Below are 22,104 nucleotides of genomic sequence, written 5' to 3' on the forward strand. Positions count from 1 at the left end.
TGAAGGCTTAGTGAATTGATGAGCATCGTCCCTCACGCTGCTCTGTCGAGGCTTGATTTATGACAGCTTGTCTTTGGAAATGCTCGTGGAGAACAAATCCAGTCTTATGAGTAATATTCAAGGCAAGTCTACTAGCTTTGGTATAGTGGATGGCACAGGGGATTGAGATACCTCCGAAATAAGGATTTTCATGGCTTTAGTGTACCATGAAATTATTCACAAAATCCTGTCTGGTCTGAGATGAACACCATCTCCACTATATTCTTCTTCCCCTGCACCGAAGAGGTAGGCATCCATCTCCATTTAGCCACGTGGCAAATAGGTGATCAAGACTCACTGCATAGTTTGTCCTCTCCTCCTCTGAGCACCTTGGTGTGGTCCAAGAAGAAAGGATGCAAGGCCTGAGAGGAGGAACCAAGGGATCCTCAGGCATTGCAGAAGCAAAAATAAAAGTTAAGTTGAAAATAAAAAATTTAAAAAGACCACAGAACACAAGGATTTCCCCCAAAATGAGTATTTGAAAGGCTTTAAGAACAGGCTGACCACAAAAAGACCAGGCTTCATGGACCCTGTGATGGGGATCCAGACAAAAATTACACAGGAATAAGAGGGACCTAAGCAGGGGCAAGAAAAGCAAACCAGAGACTGAAGCTGAGCCCATACATCATCATCAGAGCGCTTCCCACGATGGAGAGGAAGAGGAATGAAAAGAGTCAGCTGCACAGGGAACAATTGCTCCAAGGAAGAGGAAACAACATTGTTTGAGAGATTTAACCAAAAGCCATATAAACCAATCCCCAAACCCCACCTCTCAAAAAAAAAAAAAAAAAAAAGAAAAACAAAAGGAAAACCCTATGTGCTTTGGGAAGGCTTAGCACCACCTTGATGTTGCCTGCCTGCTCTGAGCCAGAAGGGAAGAGAAGCAGCTTTGTTTGATTTTTCCAGGTGGTGTTACCAGCCCTTTTCCCCAGGAAGGAAGCCTTCCACATTCCCCTTCCCCCCAAATTCACCAAGGCTGAGATCGACTCCTTATTCCACCTCCCCCAGTGAAACAGGCCAAAGGACAGCAGGACCACACATTTATTACACTGCTTGAGAGCTCCCACAAGTCCTCACGGCACAAGAAAGTGGCAGCAAAATGCAGCAGCTCACCCACAGGTCACAAATTCAAATCCAGCCCAGGTTTCCAGGGCACCTGCAGGCTTTTCAGCTTTCATGGGCAAGCCTACAGACCCAACACAGCTCTCAGATGCAGACATTTCCCTTTTTTCCCTTTCATCGAGCAGAGTTAAGGGCATCATCACCCGATTTCCAGCAGGGAAGGCCCCCTGAAGATGCTTGCATAAGAGGGAGAAATGTGGCCATGCACATTCCATTTAGCAATGGTAAAATTCATTGCTTCCCCCCTCAGTTAATTCCAAGTCTCCCCGCTGTAACATGATCACAGCTGAATTTTATTCCACTTAAGCCTTCCCAAAATACCTGTGGGTCCTTTGAGGTAGTTTTATTTCTCATCAAAAGCTTTGCAGAAATTAAATCCTATTAGCACACAACAATTGTGCAATAACCGTACATTTTTTTTATTTTTTTTTTTACTGACACTGTCTCAAAAGCCTTAGCATACCTCCTCCTTCAAACAGGAGAAGTTCAAGAAATGTTTGAAGCCTCAAAGCACCTTCCTGTGCACAGCATTTAGTGCTAATCCCACCAAAGCCACCCTGTCCTTCACCAGTAACAACCCACTGTTGGATCTCAGCCCTGTGCCACCACAGCCTCCAGGAGCTCACTATTCAAGACCCCTTCTGGCCCCACAAAATACAGGTCATGGCACACAACTGAATTATCTTATCTCTATCTGAACTAACACCTTTAACTGATTATTAATCAGGTTCCCCGATCACTGGCAGAAGCAAAGCAGTTGCATGCTTGGAGGTTCTTGGAGCATTTAAGGTCAATTTCTTTCCCCCATCTGCTTTTTTTAGTGCTAAAAACATCACGGTTTTGCACCTCTTCCCAAAGGAAACTGGACACATCTGCTAATCATTCACATGTCCCGCTATCTTTAACCTTTTTCCTACAAATCCCTCTGCATTATTCCACACTACCGCTACAATATCAGGTCAGACACCACTCCTTCCTCTGCGAGATCCTACAAGTTCCTATAGATGCTCTGGAAATGAGCTTTCCACCAAGCAGAGGACAGGACACAGGCAAGGGACAAGCTGAGTGATTTTATGTAGGTTGTCCTGGCAGCATCCAGGAGAGGGAGGAGTCTGAAGCACAGTGTCTGGAAGACCCTTGAGACGTCACCCAACTTTGATTCCCACCTCTGTATAGGGGATTTGTCAGCCTTGCACAAAGCCTTGTCCAAATGGATCCCAAGACCTCCAGCATCGTCCTACAGCCCTGCCCCAGCACAGCACTACCAATGGAAAGAAAGAAACAAATGAAAAAGATCCTGCTGGTAAGCTTAAATCATCTTCCCTAAGCCAAGATCAATTTCTTCCTCCTGTTTTCCCAAGTTTTTGAAGATTTCAACCTAAAACTGAAAGCACACAAGGCTAGTAGACAACAATCGTATTCCTTTCAGTCTACTTCTTTCCTCAGCCAGTTATCAGCCACATTATCACATCCTCCTAGATTTCCCCCCTAGGTAATCCCTGTTTTGCTGTGCTACTCACTGATCCTCAGAGACCAAACAAACTCAGCCAGGACCCAGGACCAAAAAATCTGCTTCCACATCCCTTTGCCTGATTTCCTTCCATTTTCTCTTAAACCAGTGGCTGCCATCCAGCTGTCCGTGGTGTTTCATGTGCATCAGGACAGGAGGAAGGTGCTCTGGCACACCTGGGTTTGATCCCCAAAAGGTAAGAGGAGCAACAAAACCACTCACCTTTAGAAAAAGGTCTTGAGATCTCCCACGTGGATTGATATTAAGGTGCTCTAAGTCCTGGGGTTTACAGCCAGATCTCACCCCAGTTACCAACAAGCAGATGGGTTATAAGATACTCCTGCACTGCACAACAGGGACGTGGTTCTCCAAAACCCACAGCTCCAGGAGTTCTGCAGCACAGGTGCCTTCTGGAAGACCTTTGGAGTTCTGCTATAGCAACCAGCTTCCCATACACACAAGCACTCCACAGGTCTCAAGTTTGAGACACAATGTTTGAGAAACAGTCAAATTTCTGACATTTTTAACATTTTTTTTTCCCTGATCGGTAGCTTTTCATCAGCATCTCCACAGAGGCAGGCACTGGTCTCTAAGGAACGCTTTCAACCCAAACGCTGAGGGAAGAAGCATGCAATTCAGCCCTGACATCTGCTTCCCAAGGCCATCTTCTTGTCTGAAAGCTTGCAGGATAAGAAAAAAAAATCCCTATTAAGCACAAGAGGAAGTCTTGCAGTAACTCCAGGAGACAAAAGTTTTTAAAAGGCATAATTTTTATAATTATAGTTTTGTCCATTTTCTGTCCCCATCCAGTACATCTTTCTAGGTTTCATTAAGCCCACTACAAATTTACTTTTTTTTCTCCAATGGAAGTACAGATGCTGTTTGATCTAACAATTAGGATCACATTTCCTTCCTCCAAAGCAAAAGGCAAACATTAGCAAGGGCTGCTGAGGTTAAAGTTTAATTATTGCTTAGGAGAGGCCCAAACTCACTGAGGCAAGAGACAGGGGGGGTTAATAAGTTAGTTGCAACGTATTAAGGGGCATTTAAGAGAGCTGTGTGTTGTAGCAATGGTCAAGTCTTGCCTTTATTCCACCTCCTCTAGCTTTTGACCTGGCCAACAAGCCAGGCACAGACAGGCAGGAGCATCCACGTGTGCTGCTGAAAGCTGTACTGCAGTATCATTACTCTATCAGATTCCACAGGACACCCCAAAAAAGCTCTTGATTGAGATATTTACACCCCATTTAAGGGAGAGAAGGGAAGACTAAGAAAACAATCCCATCCCCAGTTCAGTAAAAACAGCTGATAAATAAGAGTTTTGGCAACAAACAGGCTCAAGGCAGGCAAGTTTTTAAGCTGGTTTTTTTTTTTTTTTTTTTTTTTCTGGCATATAAGCAACACCAGAGGCTGAAGACCAGGACAAACATTCAATCCAATGTCTTCACAGAAGTCTTTGCTAGCAAAAAGGAGAACTGCAACTTGCTGTCTCCTTCCCTGCCAAGCATTATGGTAGCTCCACAGTTTGGTTTTCCATTTTTGGGGGATGACAGGTGATTGCATAGCTGTTAACTAGCCCTATAAATGTAGCTGGAGGCCTCAGCAAGCCACTAAAACAAAGCTGGTGAACAACTCCACCCGACAAATCAGGGGAGCCATCCTGAAACCACATTCAGCCTTTCCACAGGTTTGTGGAACGACCAGAGCAGCTCTTAAAAGATTTAAGTAGCAGCCTGTGTAGTCCTGGAGCTACAGAAACCTGAACGTGCCAGGAGACCCACAGCACTCCCAGGGTCCTGCATCTCTCCCCAGAGAATAAAAAGCTAATGTAGAAGCTGCCTTTGGAAGGCTCTTTGGTCTGCAGCACCAGGCAGCTTTTTTGGGGCCATGGCAGAGCCAAGAGGATGGCTTGCAACTATCCATGGCCCAAAGCATGGTGCACCTTCATCCTGGCACATAGTTTTTAGGAGAGAAGGGAAATTAGAGGAGACTGCTCACAGCTGGCTGAGCACCCCAGCAGGTCCCCGTCCAAAAGGCCTGCCAGCAAGGAGAGCACCAAACTATTTTGGGGGGGAAAAAAAAGGAAAAGGAAAAAGAAAAAAAAGCAGATAAACCACATGAAATTTGCTCCATTTCTGTGCTCATTCCCAGCTACACAGCTGGCCTAGTGCTGGAGGTGACCATCAAGAGCTACAGGGGAAAAGAAAAGGACTCGAAGCTCTTACCCGTTAGGTCCTCACCCCACTCTAGTGTGCCATCCCTTCTCCAAGAGACTCCTTCAGCTAAGGGATCTGCCACCAGGCTGCAATCAAGAGGATGTTTTACAATGCCCCACTTAACACCTTCCCAAGCAGAGACCTGTGCAAAGAGACAAGTGCAGTTTCCTCCTGGTGGCCAAACTTCTGGAGCGTGGAAATAATCAGCGTGCACACCAGGCACCGCTCTCCAAGCTTAAATTCCTCCTTGTCAGCATCCAGGCTGTGGCAGCGCTGCACCTTTCCGCTTCCTCTGCATTGAAATTAAGTTATTCCAGGCTGCTGATTGACACCAAGTCAAACTCCATCTGTTTCCACCCAGATAAAGATTCCTCCGAGGTCGCTCTGCTAAGTACCTGTGACTTTGCTGCCCTGCGCAGGGAGCAGAGGGGTGCGCGGTGCCAAAATTAGCACCCGGGTTTGCTGAGGGTTTATTCCGGTCCAGATGCAAGGTAAAAATCTTTGTGCTATTTAAGCGCCCAGATCGATGCAGCAAGCTCAGTGCTATGCACAGTGTCAATAAATGGGAGTTTTACAGTCACTGCCAACGGGCTAGAGAGGAAAATGTAAACACTGCAAGGGAAAAAGCAAGAGGGAGCATTGCTGAAGCCCTTTTTGCTACACTGAAGGTTCACAAGTGAGGTCCATCACTAAAAACTCCCACACATAAAGCTCCCACCTCTGCGTTTCATTTCGTGTTTAAATTTTAACTACTTCTAAGAAAAATTAAAACCTTCCTAGCAGCGCTACAGCGCACAGAGAGTGCCCAGGACAGGACAGCTGGCAAAAGCCACGGCAGCATTGACCTTCATGCCCCACAAAAAAAAAAAAAAAAAGGGTTATAAAACTGAAACACCACAGCCTTTGAAGCAGAGGATGCATGCAAACATCAGCAAACAGGAGGGGCAGAGAAAGGTAAGCTGCAAGAAAGCAGGTACGCAGGCAGGAAATAAGAGGTGTGATTTTCTTTGACATTAGAATTACGAGTGATCGGGCTCTTGGGTGACAAATCCAATTGAGCTTTAAAAATAGAGGCAGACAAACCAAGCTTCCCTCATTGCCAAAACCAGCACCAGGAGGCCAGTGACTTGCTGTAGTCGTTGCCCTGAGTGACAGCTTGGATGCAGCTCAACGCTGTCACTGCTGCAGCCAGCGGGCAGGAACAGGGTCAGCAAGACCAGCACACTCACCAGCATCTCCTGAAGCCCTTCTCCAAGTGCTGTAGGATCAAGGGAAAACAAGAAGGAACAAGGCCTGAATGATGACCTGGGCAGCCTGCACATGTCTGGGCACCACGTGGAGCTCTGAAGCCACCACCTGATGGGCATCCCATGCCACGTCAGGAGCAGTTTCGGACCCACGTGCCCAAGCCATGCTGCGTACCGACCCAGTGGCAGCCTCCAGACGGATCCCAAATGACCCTGAATAAGCACCACTGCTACACCTAGCAAGAAAAAATTTCCAGGAAGCAGCTTGCCTTGCTCTCCTCTCCACGTGTAATGGCCACTAAGCCACCACAGCTGCATTTTACAGAAGAGACTGGAAGTTCCTCTGCAGCTACTCATCAAGTGCTCACAGGAACGCGCACCTAAATATGGGCACCAAAATACTTGCTCAGCAGGGGTTGGCAGAAGCTAAGCATCCTGCCTCACACCGCAAGGGGTGGCCAATCTCATTAAAGGTCAAGTTCTTGCCGTACCAGCAATGCAAGTTCCTATATTGCCAGAAAGCCACAAGTTTGAGTAAGGTTTGAGTAACACACAAAGCTCCCCACACCTAACAGCGCACAGACCACACCGCTGTCCCTCACAGTCACTGGCTTTCCAGCAAAAACTCAGGTTACGGGGAAACCTTTTGGAAGATGACATCTCAGAGCAGATTTAGACCAAGTATTTTTGGGACTGAATACTACCTCAGCAGCCCCACCTGCCCATTAGCTTGTGCTGTGCCATGGGAGGATCGCCAATTTATCAGCCCCACTAAGCAAAAATTGGGCTTGACAAGGTTGGCAAGGGCATGGAGCAGCCTCAAACTCTGTCCTTATTAAAACAATATTCACGTTTTTCAAAAAACAAAACAGCCCCGTGTCACTGCCACAGCAGCAGGAAGGTTTTCCCGTTACCACCTTCACACCTCACTGGCTCCAAAGATCCTCCACAAACTCAACCCATGGGCACGTTCGGGATGAAGACTCCAAAGCCTTTCGCCAAGCGCCAGCCCCTACAGAGCTCCCAGTTATTTTTTGGCAGGTCACATCCAACGCTGCAAGGAGTTGTGGTATTGAGCTAACATCCATCACTGGGCAGAAATCACAAGTGCTCATCGTTTGGCTACACACTAGACAAAGACCATTAGGAAGGAAAGGTGAAGGAGGAGAATTGTTGCAGGTTCTCTTTTCTTATCCCTATAGTCCCCCAGTGGCTCTGCATCACTGCTCACATGGAAGAATGCCATTACGCTGAGCTTAAAACACCAGAGCAAAGCCTAGCTCCTCATCTTGGGAGCCAGGCACAGAGCCCAGCCTCCAACACAACACTTTCTGCACCCTCTCTCATCTCTGCTCTCACCACTCCCCCAGAAATCCCATCCTTTGTGCACGTTACATCACCTTCGTGCATGCCCCATCTATCCCAGCCCATCACCAAGTTGAATCTCCACCAAGTCACCTTGCTCCCTGCTGATGCCATCCCAGTCCTCCTGTGGCCTGGAGCCACCACCTTCAAGCTCTCCATGGCAGATTTTGCCCATTACAAGAGGAATACAGACCTACAGGGTGCACACAAAGCATTTGGGGACAGGGATTGAAGGATGAGGTTTTTAATCCCAGTTTCACCACAAGCTTAACAGTAGTAGTTCAGGTAGATTTGGTTTTGAGCATCTCACCCCCAACAGAAAAACCAGGGTGCGTGTAATTTTGGGTGGCATTTTCCTACCTACACCAGTGGTGTATCTGAAGTGCTGCCCACCCAGCAAGCTCCCTCACTCTGGCCACCTTAAGATACTCAGAACACATCACTGGGGCTGTATTTCCATTTGTTAGAGCAGGCATCCAAAAAGTTGAGTTCACCAGCTCAAACCACCAGCATCACAGCAGGAACAGACCAAGCAGCCCACCTAAGGGAGGCATTTTCCAGGAATGAGAATTTCCTTGACATGCGACAGCTCAACAGCTTCTTGTGTCACATCTCTGGGTGAGTATGGAAATTTGGTGCAGAAATACTCCTGCAGGTGGCTTGTACAGGTTTTTAACACCAAGCATTAAAGTGTCAAATATTGAGGAAAAACACAGTGACCCCCCAAAAAAAAATTATCAGAGAAAAACGTGGCTCACACCAGGTTTTCTGGCATCCCTCCCATCCCAGGGGATGGCCAGAGCTGGTGGTAAGTGTACTTGGAAGCAGGCACCTGACATTAAACAACTCATTTTTGACACCAAACTCTTCTCCAGAGCAGTCATAAAGTACAGTCAGCCCAAGATCAGCACCAGGGAAGCTGGATTTGTGAGAGGATAACACAAGGAGGGAAAAAAACTTACATATCTACCTGCCTTTCTATGGTATCCAAGTCTTCACATCCTCATACTGCCCCACCACCCATCCTGAAGGAGTGCTGTGTCCTCAGCTGACATTTTTCTCCTTGACCAAATCCATTGAGAATACACACATAGAGCAGACAAATGAGCCCCAGTCATCACTCAATGCTTCAGGCATCCTCCCTTCATCACCGCAGCCCCAGCCCCAGGCTTTGTTACAACATCACAGCATCCAAGGACGCGTATCCAAGCATTTCTCATGTTAAAATGCAGGGTGAATGACTCCGCTTCAGCTCTCCCAGGCTGAAACAGGAGGCAGATGGCACGCACAAGACCTAATACCTCTTCTCCCTGGATAATCACTTTCAGATGCCTTCATCTTGCTGGGTAGGAAGGACTCAGAGTTCTCCAGTTCCTCTGAGCAAACATCCCTCTTGAGGCCAAGGGAGAAGAAAAGCTTCCAGACCACCAGCTACCCAAGGACAGAACTGTTCCCAGTGATCTCAGGAAGGTCAAAGCAAACAATTGCCATGAATCTCAGGACAACTACTTACTCATAAGATCCCACAAAGCCCTGTTCCCAGTTTACGCCATTCTTCAGTCATCTGTAATAGAAAATAATTGACCACAGGATAGCGTTGGTAGGAAGAAAGGAGCACGTTCCCTGTCCCCATCTCTCACGTGGGTTGAGGAAACCACACAAGGAGCATCAGGCACACTTTGGGAAGGTCAGAGACTGATACAACCACAGGACTGCAATAGAGCTAATCTTAAAGAATAACACCATGGAAGTAAAAACATTCCAAAAAACATTCCCCTTCTTTCCACAGGAAGATTAGCATTGAGGGTCACCGTGTTTTAAGCTTAAGAAAATCCCATCGAAGGGATTTTAACCCACCCAGGGAATAAATACATTAACACCCACAGCAGTAATCCCCAACACTTCGTTGTACTACTCATGCAGAGCAGGCATCATCTCCCCTGGAAAGGGGAGAAAACCCAAGCTCAGGCATGAAGGATGAAGGACCTTCATCTGCAGAAGCAAGACCCTCAATGGTTTTTACTCCCAACAGTCCTAAGCTTTCTGCCCAAGCCCACAGGTCTCTGTGTTTGCAGCAAAGAGCCTGAAGCACGTTGTTTGCACTTCACTCTGTCCCCAGCTCATCTCCACTGCTTCCCACAAGAGATGCCATGCCAGTGCTTTCAGCGTCCTCGTCACACAGAAAGGTTTTTCCTGAAGGAGATGCTGGACTGGAGCAGTAGGATGTTAGTTTTCATGCTGCCTGTACCATCTGTGCTGGAACTGCAGAGCAAAAAGTTGTATTTATTTATTTTTTTTCCAGGTGGTGAAGGGAAAAAATAAAATCAAGACCAAACGGTTTTTGTGGAGAGGTGCATTCAGACAAGTCCTGCTCATCCTGCCCAGCAAATTCTGCTGTTTTGCAAAATAACTTCCAGAAAATTAAATTTCTTAAGCAGGTATTATCAAGAGACAACAACTCGAGCAGGCCTCCAGCACCCGAGAGCTGCAGGATGGCCATGGCACACAGGTCTTCACAAAACCCATGCCACTAGGGCACCAAGACCTTTCAGCCCTATAAACCCCCACATATTTTACAGTTCTACAGAAGGAAATGACCAACCCTACTTTGGCCATCATTTACAACCTTAAAAGAAGCTAGAGGATCCAACTCTGTAGCTGCTTTAAATGCTAAAACAGGAACACGATTTAAATAAAGCCCTCATGTTTCATGGCAAGGAAAGGATTTATTACCACTGGGACACAACATTTTCCCCACGTGCAGGTAGTTGCTGCCTTCCCAACTCTCCCACCTGGCAGCGAGCCTTGGGGAGAATCCAGACATCTCGTATCCACTCACCAAGCATCCACAGCACGATTTATTTGGAAGCTCAGCCACTTGCAGCCGTATTTATTTTTTAATACCGGCTACATTGCCTCAGCCCAGTGCTTCCCCTCAACAGCTCTGCCATTTAGCAGGCATTAAACTTGATGGTGCATGAGACATAACAGGGTTTTACTCACACCCCTGTAAAAGAGCTGGCTCAGTAGAACTGACAGCCACAAGTGTTTGAGGCAGTATTTATCTCATACCTTTCCTTCCAGAAAAAAAAAAAATAAAAGCCAACCCTTTGCAACCAAACATATGGGAACTGTCACCCCCAAAAAAAATAAATTAAAAAAAGGTGAGTTTGGGAGCAGAACATCACATCAGCTTCAGGCAAAGCTGAACTACAGCGATGTGTTTAAGGGCAGGCAGCTAAAGTTAGCAGTGGCAGAGCTGAGCCATGTGCAAGGAGGGTGTAAAGTCCTGATTTTTGGGCAAGCACTTGGACGTTCCCCAGAGACAGCAACCCTCAGACAAGGGTTTTCCTCTCCAGTAAACTCCATAAGCCTTTAAGTAGTTATCTTCTGGAGCTTTATGAGGTGCTGGAGGAAAAAAAAATAAAGAATAAAGACCACCACATGAACACAAAGTTGTGCTGAGATCCAAATCTGACGCCAGCACGTGGAAGGTTTGAGGGTGACGGTACACAACCTAGACACTAAGCTGTTTGCTGCCTCCTACCACCACTTATCTTCTTTTCCTTCTAGACCTAACCCCAGGCTCCACAACCACCTTCCCTCAATGCAAAATGCCATTTGCATGTTCCGTCTGCTCTATTTAAGCAAGAGAAATTTCACAGGAGATGCCGCCTTAAGCACAAGGTCTTTGAGATGTAATAAGTGCCAATAGATGTTCTTTATCCCCAGCTTTATAACATTTCGAGTCAGTTCTGATGTAACTGTTAGTGCATTAATCCTGGTAGAAAGCAGATGGTTTCTCTATCTGGTACTGGACTTGGATAGCCCCAGGAACTCACATTTCCACTTATTTTAACTCTGGCCTTTTTTTTTTTCTTTTTTGATTACGTTGCTAACACAACACTGAGTTAGAAACAGTAGACGCCGTGTTAAATCCCGTTAGCTGATTACACAGCTGAGCAGCAGCAAGTGTTTGCTGAAACACTGAACCCAACTGCCCGATTTGGGAAGCCGACGGTCACGCTGACCTTGTGTGTAACAGCAACACAGCGTTTGCTCCCGGTTTTGTCTGAATGCCATCTCCTCCAGCAGCTCAGACTATCTGCAGCACCACCAGGGCTCACATTCCTTGAGCAAGCACCCAAAATCCTGGAGCACGGCTTCATAGAAAGCACGAGTACTTCTGCCACCAGAAATATTTGGCTATCTGGTTCTGACCTCCAGGCTCCATCCCTCCCAGGGAAGGAGTTTTGGGGAGGATGGAGATGAAAGGTCTCATTTCCTCATGTCGAAAGGGAAAAAGGATATTTCTAAACAGCTCTGATTACACCACTCTCCTGTACAGCAGATATCACACCTCCCTCCTCAGGAGTTTAGCCCAGAATTAATTCATATTTTTAGAGAGAAACCACGGGCATCCACCCTCTGGAGAAGGCCACAAGTTGCAAATCCCAAGAGAATGGAGAAGTCTGCATACAGATGGAGTCAGCTGCCCAAATCGGGACAAGACCTGCCCGTGCTCAGACTACAGCCCCTCCACTCATCTCGGTACATCTGGGCAGCACATGGGAATTAAACACTTCCAAATCAAGGTGGGAACCAGGCAATTCCTGGTCTCCATCCACACCACTGTACCCTTTCAGCCCAGGTTTTCACCGTCCCTGCAGGTGCCCTAAAAGAGCATCAAGCCAAATTGGAAGATTTGTCCTCTCTGCACTGGCATTCAAGTCACACAAAAGCACCAGGAGCTCTTTCTCCAAGCACAGAACAGCCCAGCAAGATGCAGGAGGATGAGGAGGAGGATCCCTCGATTTAATTCAAGCCCACACTGTGACCAGCTACCACCTTCCTCAATCAGCAGCCAGCTCCTTACAGGCACAAACCTGCAGGGCTGTAACCAGCTGGCTGCAGGCAAGCCAAACCCTTGGCCACTTCACAAGCCTCATTCCCCAGATTATTCCCTGCCTTTAAAAAAAAATAAAGGACATTTCAGCAGAACTTACAGAGCAGCAGTACTTCAGTGCAATTCCTCATTGAGCATTTCTCCTAAAGGACCCGAAACACCCACCTCTCCCGAGCCTGGCTGATCCATAAAGTTTTAATAGGGCCGATAAGCTCCCTGCTGGAACAGCTCTTGCGCACAGCAAGTTTTATCTGCTGCAGAGCACACTTGTTGCCGAGCCTCTTATCACCACTGCAAATATCAGCAGAGATAGAGAGCAGCACGTAATGCCCATGGAGGGAAGCTGCAGAAATGCAAGCGGACACGTTTTTTTGACAGTATTCCCCAAGTTCATGACCTCCTCACCCCAAGGTACCCCCAAGCTCCGCAGCAAAGTCATCAACATCCAGACCACAAGGAGAAGAGCAGGACAGCCTCTGGCCCTTAAGCCAGCAGTCCAGATCCATCTCTCCAGGGAACCCTCAGCTGAGCTGCAAATTTCAGGGAAATAAGGAAAAAAAAAAAAAGACAATATTTTCCTTATGCCTGGAGGGAAGAAGCCACAAGAACTTAAGCAATGGTCTGGTGGCTCTAATACAGCACTCACCACTACCAGATTATTGCCCCAGAAGCTTGGATTTAAGGACTGTTGTGATATAAGGGTTTTGAGCATCATAAGCTGACACTTTTAGAAATAAAGGACCCCCTGGTCTAAGCTCATTCTGCTCTTCGAAGGGGATCTGTAACTCTTCACATCCCTACAAGGCAGGACTTCAGGTTACAGCTTCACAGTCAAGCTGCCAGGCTCCATTCCTGCTAACTAATCACATTCCCTCTGCAATACAACGGCATTTAGCACATCGAGATAAAGCCACGAGGGGTTTTCAGGCCAGCAGGAGCCTTTACCTTCAGGTCACCGGCTCAAAACCAGCCTTGTTATTATCCAGCCGACCTCTGTCCACTCCTCCCACCCCCTCCCAGCACAGCACAGCCAGTTCTCCAGCCCAGGCATTTACCACCCCACACCAGGTGACAGAGGGGGCAGGTTACCAGCATCATTAAAGCTTCCCAGCATCATTTTTCAGCCATGCAGCTTGAGATCAGCATGCACAAAAGCTTTCCCAGCCTGTGAGATGCGTTGCAGCAGACAACTTTTTGCAACAGCCCCCCAGAAGCAGGGGCATATTTCCAATCAGCAACTTTTAGTGGAGCTAGAGTTGCATTATGACCCAGGACAAGAGCAAACCAAATGGGTTTGGATGGCTGGAAACCCAAAACCTGTAGGAACCAACCTTGCATTCAAGATCAAACCCAAAAGTGGAGCAATCAGCTTTGTTTTCAAGAGTTTCCTCCCCACGTCCTTCTTCCAGGGGAAAAGAAATGGGTACGCTCAGGCTTTATCTGGATACCTAGGTGGGTGCATTTCTCCAAGAGCTCTGGCAGATCCTAGCTGGAGGCCATGTAATTTCATCTTCCCTGGGGATAAAAGAGGCACAGAAGGGCTCCTGCTTCCCCTAGATGCCAGCAGGGTGCTCTGCTCCTGCCCTTTGCTGGGATCCCCTCTCCGCTCCATCAGCCTCTGTGGGGTCAACCCCCATCGAGCCACAGCAGGCATGAGTGTTAGCTCCTTCCATGTTCTCCTGCCTATGAAACTGGCCATTTCACTGCTTCCTTGTGGTCTTCACTGCCCCAAAATACCAATCTTGGCCACCCCCTAAACAAGCACTAAGCATGTCCCCAAATGCCACAGGTGCCAGCAGACGTGGTGGCATCTGCAGCACAGCCTCCCACCCTGGTGGCACCGCTCACCTTCTCCCCAGCACCCTCTGGTTTAAAAAGGGAGAACAAATTTCCAGGCTAAAAGTTGTTGATGGAGCTTGGGTTGCCAGATACATCCACCTGGTTACAGACTGCTCACAGCTTCTAGCTTGCTTTACTTAAAGCATTTCCACTTAAAAGCAGAAGGAAAAAAGGTTGGTAGATGCTAAAGCCTAGCAGCCATATGCAAGGAGCTCTGGAAGGCTTATTTTAAAGGGCTGCCAAGCCAGGTGTTACAAACCCAGAATTATTAAGGCTAGAAAAGCCCTCCAAGATCACCTGGTCCAACCACCCCCTACCACCAATGTCACCACCAAGCCTTGTCCCCAAGCACCACGTCCAACCTCTCCCTGAACACCCCCAGGGACGGGGACTCCCCCACCTCCCTGGGCAACCCGTCCCAAGGCCTGACCGCTCTTTCTGAGAAGAAATGCCTCCTAATTTGCTGTGTTGACCCCACTGATAACATCAAGGAAGCCCAGCAGGTTCCTGCCTCCAGCAACACTCCTGTGACAGCAGGAGATGCTCACCTCCCCAGGGAGGGCTTTCAGGAAGGATTTGGCACAAAAGCCAGAGACCCTCTTGCAAAGACCCCCTTCCAGCTCCAGTTTTGAGCTCATTAAATCAATTGCAACCACACGAACTCAGAAATAGAAGTTAAAATGCCTATAATGATGGCAGCTTTTGCAGCTTCACCCAACCAGTCACCCCGTGCAAGGCCAGGACCAGAGCTGAAACCCCAGCACGTTGCAGGGCTGATAGGTGCAGCCACAAGGACAGACGCTTCCTTGGGTGCTGGCCTTCAACTCCACCCCTCCTGCCCACGTTTTCAGGGACAGCAGCTCCCTTGCTATCACTATACAAGCAGATTTATTCCTCTTTGCAAAACAAAACCGCGCACGGAGGCCCTGCACAGTTTGTTTCAGCAACACACGTCTGTGCAGCAGCGTGACCTTGCGAGGCACAGAGACTTCCCTGACAGCTTAAGAGACACCAGAGCACGCTTTCCTCCCACCGCATTAACATTTTAACATACACAGCTGGCTTGCCCACAAGCACACCGCATTCGTTTAACGTACAGCTCTCAGAGCAAGAGCCCCGGGATGCAAACAAGAAACATCTTCACGCAGAGGGGGCGGGTTAGGAAACGCTCGTGATAAAGGGAAGCGTCTCCAGCCAAGCTGTAAACCTTGCACTTTAAATCAGGCTTTTAATGAAGATGGCAAGCTCTCTGCATCAGTGATTCATTCAGAGCTAAGGATGAGTTTTAGCGGCTTTGTTTTAATGCTGATGCTGTCTCCAGGCTTGGGGCGGGAGGAAAAGCAGTAGGAAGGAAGCAGAACTGCAAAAAGCTCGCAGGCTGTCAGACACCAGCAGCTTTCCAAGTTAACGCCAAAGCCCAAGCAGGGGGTAACTCGCCCCAAAACATGGAGCCACCCTCCCCCGTGCATTTACAGAGCACATCTCGAGCATTTCAGGAGCTTATAGAACCCAGATTGTGGACATGGAAAACATTAAATGCATATTTTTGGTAAGCTTTTCGATACCTCTATAGAAGCTGGAAAACGAGGCTTTCAAGTTCAGCGTGGCAAGCGCAGAGCAATCCTTTGCGCTAAACACAATTTGCATGTTAACAGGAACAGGGCTAAAAATAGCAGTTTTGAGAAGCCAGGTCTCACCTCACCTCTCTGCTCGATGAATCGCAGGGCTCCCGACAACCCCAAACCCCCACATGGTTTACGAGGAGCGCTCAGCCCTTGTTACAGCACACAGCTCCAAGCCATGGACGGAGAAATCCCAACCCAAAAAAACTCCAGAGGAGGTTTGAGCAGCTGTTTAGAGTCTCATCGAGGAGATGCATGGATAACGAGCAGGCAGAATGACACCATAATTCCCACCCTACCTGCAAACGCAATCACTGCTCCGTCAGGTGAATGCCTACAAAGCATCACCAACTTGACAGCCTCAAGAAACTCTTCTACCCTGGGCTTCTGCCTCCAAGAAAGCAGTCGGGTAAGAGAGAAACAGGTTTTGTACACTCCTTGCCTCCCCCACAGAGCCTTCCTTGTCTCCAAAGAGCCAGAGGTCAAAGGGTTGGATGAGTCCTTCCGACACCAACAGCTGAGACACGCAGGAAATATTTTAATCCCAAGGAAAGCATTAATTACCCCTTGTTAAAAAAAAGAAAAACAAACAAAATCCGCCCAAGTATCACAGCGAGACTTCACCGTGGAAAATCCTTGTAAACAAGCCTAAGCCCTTGGTATCCATCCCAAAGCCAGGGCGTTTGGGCAGAGTTTGGGCACTGGTGACACACACGGGGTACCTCAAAAGGGCCAAGCCTGCCCCTTAACACCACGCTTCCACCCTCACTGCAGGACAGCGACCCCAGACACAGCCCCAAATCCCCTCCGAGCTCTTTCAGGGAGCGCTCCAGGATCACATCAGCTTCCCAACAGCCTCGCTCAGCCCTCGGTGCATCACCCTGATGGCCCACAGCCTTTGGGCACCGCGTCCCAACCAGTAACCACATTTCTCTCGCTGACTCCCGCTCCAAAAAATTTAATCTTGTATTTTTCTAATGTAATTCTGACTTGACCAGTGACTTGATTTGAGACTGAGGCAACACAATTTATGATGAGGTGACTGTCAACACAAGAGGTTCATCAATACAAGGCAAGTGGCTCAAGATCCAGTCTATTAGAGCAGCTCAAACACCAAAGCATACAACCAGTTTATTACGCCTTTTTTAATGCCACATCCAAACTACCTGTTAAAGGAAACACTGGTTCTCACCTTGTGCTATTTCAATCAGAAGCAAGATGCTTTCCCTGAGCAACCTGTGCGTGTGTGAGCCCAAAGCTCAGCACAGCTAAAAACCAGCACCCAGACAGAACATTTCGGCACCCTGCATCAGACCTCAGGCTGGGGGAGGAAAGTTTCACATCATCTCGCCATGGGGGAAGGGAAACCCATGGGGTGGCTATCTTATAATTATAAAAGAGATTGTACAAGTTACAACGGCTAACAGAAACTGCAGGGATTTAAAAGAGAGAAACAAGGATTTAAACATTTGAAAAGGCAAACTTGCTTTAAAGGCAAAGCTGGAAGATAAAAGCTGCGTGAACACAGCACCACATGGTAAAACTGAAAGCGAAAGGGGCTCTTTTAAGCATTCCTGGAAACAAAAACACAAACTTAAGTCCATCACATCCAACTCCTCCAGGATGCAGCAGCTCAGACCCCGAGCACCGCACGAGGCTTTGCTGAGAGCCCGGCTCCAAGCAGCACGGAGGACACAGTGGTTGGAGAGCAGGAGGATTTGATTTTGTCATGGCTCAGGAATTACATCAAAACCAGCACAAGCTATTTCCCAGGAAGAGATTCGCCACCAGCAGGACTGCACACAGATAGGGGATGGAGCTAGTGCCCAGATTTGTGCATCATCTGGGGCGAGGCACGGCTTGCCTCTCTCCTACCCCCATCCCACCCTTCATCCGTGGGAAGAAGGAAAGAAAATTTCTTTTAAAAAAGAGCCCATTTCAGCAATACCTGGCGCAAGAGCCACAAAAACCAGCGCCAAAAACACATTCGCAAGAGGAACGGTTCTCATCAAGCTGATCCTGCCCAAAGGCCAGACAGGCAAAAAGAGACAGAGCTCAATCAAGACGGGTAATGGATTCAGTATGTGCAAACACGCCGTGTGGCGTGATAGACCCAAGCACGGGAAGATTTCCCATTGCCACCCAAGAAGGTCCTTGTTTGAACACCCTTCGGGGGAACACGCCGTACCTTGAACCCCTCTCTTGGCAGAGGCGTTACACAAATATTTAATTACGCACAAAAATAAGGCTTTCGGGGGGTTATTGAGCAACGAGAGGCTATTTAAGCAAGCGTTCAGGCAGTTGTCCTGCCAGTATCTGTGGGTATTTTTGGAGGAAGTGGGGAGAACTCGGCGGTTAGCTACAGAGGAAAAAGCAGCAAAGCCAAATGCCAGCCTGCAGCTTTTTCTTTTTTCTTTTTTTTTTTTTTTTTTGAAAGCAGAGCCATGCATTAAAGTCACTGCACCTAATCACTGTTTATAGACGGGCTGGCAAGCAAAAGCAACGGCTATAAACAATCCTTTAAATCCCTTTTCCCCGCATCGTGCACAGAATATGCCTGCAAAGGTCTGGTAAACACCGTCAGCGCCCTGCCGCGCACAGAGCATAGCTGGAAGGGAAATGATTTGTAGGGAGAGGAAGGAAGGGGAATGGGGCACTGGGATCCCACAAGGGGACTGGGAATGGCACCCTAGGGACCCTCCCGGAGCCCTGGGTGGGTGAAAAGGGGGCACCTCCGCGCAGGGCTGGGGGACAGCAGCAGCTCGCTGGTGTCACACTGCCCTCTTCTGAGCAGCAGGCACTGCTCAGCTCCATGCCCAGCTCTGTGCGGTGTCCCCGGGGAGCTACAGCCCTGGGTGACACCCTGGGACCTCAGTCCTGAGTGACAAAGGCACAAGGAGAAGCCAAGAGGCACCGCTCACCCTGGAAGAGCCATGGTTGGCGTCGCAGAGCCCAAACCAGCCCCAGCCTCCTTGCCCAGCACCAGCAGAGCTTGTTGTGATGCCACCAGCAGAACCAAAACCTCCCCCAGCCCCATTTGGTCTCCTTGAGGTTTAATTCCCACCTGGGGCAGCTTCTTTATGGCAGCAGCCAAGTGGTGGCCAGGTGGATCCCATCGCTTCATCTCCCTACCAGCTAAAAGGTGCAAAGCATCTCGTTACAGCACTTTTGGGCAGGAGCACAGCCCCTTTGGGGATATTTTCTCATGGAAAAGCAGTTTCAAAGCAGCATCACCCCCCAAAGAAAGCCTGCTGCTACACCCCGTGTTTGCAGGAGTCCTAAACACCCATCCACGTCCAACCCCAAAACTCTTCGCGTTGGCTAAACCCAAGCCACGACGCACAAGCCCGCAGCTGCACCGCAGCAATGCCATGAGTATTTCAAAGTGCAACCATCTCCTTTTATCTTCGCCCTCAGAAAGACTTAAAAGCCAGCTAAAGGACAATATTCCCTGCAGGTGCGTCTTTTAAAAGGGCACCCAGGTCTGACTTCCACCACCTGCGAGCACCAAAACACCTCGAAGCAAACAAAAAGGGGGAAGGAGCCGTTCCCTGCCAAGACCTTGACCTCAACTTAAAATATAATTTTATTGTAATGCACATTTAAAACAACCACAAAAGCACCCAATACATACTGATTTTTGCATTGGGCAGAGTGAAACGCTACAATAATCTTCATGCAGTTATCCATGATAAAATTTACCCAGCACTTTCTGGATAAAGGTGCAAGAAACACCCCCCGGCCCTGCAGATGTCTCGGTATCTCACTACAACCTTCCTGGCTCATAACAGCGATTTGTTGCCTTGCTAAAAACTCAACCTTTTATCATTAATTCCCAGTCAGCAGCTTCTGAATCTACAGCCCGACACCGACTAAATTGATCGGAGCCGAACTCATTTTCTTTGCTCGTTGTCGAGGCACAAGACAAACATCAGTCATGCTTCGCCTTCAAGTGGAGAATTCATTGCAGGGAGGAGCGTAACGTGCAGAACATGCTTATTTAATAGAAAAAAAAAAAAAAAGTACAGCTTGACAGAGACACCCACTCCAAAATTAACTCTGCCTCGAAGCAGAGCTTATTTTTGCTGCTGAAGCCGTACCTGGTGCATCACGGAGCAGCTGGGTGTCGCCGAATATCGGCTTGGAGACGCTTCAGGTCTCGGCAAGGGGAATACAGGTTAAAATAGCAACTTTTAAGGATGCACCATGTGGACAAAGGGTGTACAAGGCATTGACGGACTGCTTCCCGCAGCAATCTGACAGCCCACGAACGTGGAGGTGCCGGGTGAGTGGCAAGGCAAGGAGCCCGCTGACTCCAGCTTTGCCCCAGCCACACCTGCCAAGAGCAAGCTGGCGATTTAGGAGAGGGAGAGCAGGTAGATGGCATTCGGTGCAGGATCCAAACCCAAAAAAAAAGCTCTTTAAGAAGCACCCCTGGTGCTACTTTTGCTCACTAACAAGCAATGCTTTGAATTTCCCAGAGGAGAAGGCAGAATCCACCCGGCGTGGTGGGGTTCCCCGTGCCCTGCATAACTTCCTAACACAAAAAGCCCTGGGAGGGGGATCACCGAGCGAGCACTCCTTTTTCTTCACATGGGAACAAAGAGCCAGCAAAGAGAACCATAATTATTATTATTTTTTAATTTCACATGCAGTGTTGTTATGCTCATGTACCAGTTATCCCTCCCCAGCCCCAAAATCAACCTTAAGACCACACAATTACAAGTAATAATAGTGGCTGTGCAAGCCCACCCCCAAAAAAAACAAATCCTTGTGAGTTAGAAGGAACCTTTAAAAAAAAAATGCTTTTTGTTGTTTTCTTTCTGGCTGAAGAATCCCCATTTCCATCTGGCCAGGGCGAAATTTAGCAGCTTCCACACCGGGAATTGCTACAACAGACCTTTTCCAGAGGCGAGCTCACATTTCCACTGCGACTCCTCAACGCCCAGTTTTCTAGGCAGCGAATGCTCAGGACTAACGAGAGAGAGCTTCCATAAAGCAGGGACGGGATTTTTTTTCCCTCTCTCCTTTTCCAGGCGAGCTGTCATTAAACCCGTTGGGGATTTTGCTTTCTCAGGATTTTACGGCACCGGACAAGCCCGGAGTGAAGCCCCGGGGCTGTGGGACACGGCGGGTGGCGTTATTTTGTGAGCGGTGGATAAAAATGAAGAGTTACCTGTAAAACAAGTATGGCCTAAAGGAGACCGAGGGGGTGGCCGGATCCACACCCTGGAAGCTGGGGGGCTTCCGAGGAGCCGAGGGGGCACCCGGGCACCCATCCCAGGTGGGTGCCCACCCACGTCCCCCACCGCACGACAGCTCCCATCGACTCCCAACTTTGCTTGGGATGCTCCAAGCCAGGTGAGGTAAATATTTGTTTACTTTTTTTTTTTTTTTTTTCAGGGGGGGGGGGGAGAGCGCAGAGGGTAAGGAAGCGCATTTTGGGGGAAAAAAATGCCTTTTGCCAACCCCGCAGCACCTTTTGGGTGTCAAAAGCTGTGCATTGGCCAAACCCCAACACCCCTCCAGGCTCAGCATCACCCCCCCGGGCACACCCTGCACCCCCGGGGCCGGTCCCAAGGCTTGGGGGGGGGGATACAAAAAGCCCCCCAATCCCCCCCAACACCTCCCCAGTCCAACCAGTCCAACCCTTTACCTGCTGCCACTGCGAAATCCTCCGTGTCGCCAAGGTGGGGTGGGATGGGGGGGGACACGGCCCCTGCCAGCGATGCCCCCCCGCTGTCCCCTTGCAGCGCGGGGGCTGGGGACAGCGCAGGGTTGGCAGGAGAGGGGTGGCACCGTCTTGTCCCTGTCCCCGTCCCTGTCCCCGCAGCCCGGCGCGGCTCGGCTCGGCTCCGCCGCCCGCTCCCGGGAGCGGGGCGGGGGCTGGGGGCGGGCGAGCTCCGCCCCGGACAGCGGCAGGAGGAGGAAGAAGAAGAAGAGGAGGAGGAGGAGGAGGAAGGCTGCGCCCGAAAGCTGCCAGCCCCTTCTTAGTAGGGGTGCCCCTATGGGGATGCGGCCGGCTGCAAGCATCAGGGTACCCACAGGGTACCCCCCAAGGTACCCCAAGGTGCCCCCAGGGTGCAGGTTTGGGGGTTCCCCTATGGCTCTGAGACCCCCGAGGGGTTGGGGAAGCTTTGGGATGCTTGATCCCAAAGGGGTCAACCCCAAAAAAAGCCTCATCACTTAGCACTGAGTCCCCCCCCCTTCTTCTCCTGGGCAAGCCAGCCTTCCTCCA

The 22,104-nt window shown here is 49.0% G+C and overlaps 1 protein-coding gene across 2 annotated transcripts in view; it reads right to left on the reverse strand.

The window, feature by feature from the left end:
• GDPD5 (glycerophosphodiester phosphodiesterase domain containing 5) overlaps positions 1-21,759 on the reverse strand; it is a 155,612-nt gene extending 133,853 nt beyond the window's left edge. The window contains exon 1 of one of the 2 annotated variants that reach the window (XM_038178295.2): positions 21,523-21,759. The gene's annotated coding sequence lies outside the window, so the exon portion shown is untranslated. The remainder of the gene's footprint in view (positions 1-21,522) is intronic. The other variant, XM_038178317.2, reaches the window with a different exon arrangement.
• Between the last annotated feature and the right edge of the window lie 345 nt (positions 21,760-22,104).

Source organism: Anas platyrhynchos, chromosome 1, assembly GCF_047663525.1.
Source record: "Anas platyrhynchos isolate ZD024472 breed Pekin duck chromosome 1, IASCAAS_PekinDuck_T2T, whole genome shotgun sequence".
NCBI lineage: Eukaryota > Metazoa > Chordata > Aves > Anseriformes > Anatidae > Anas > Anas platyrhynchos.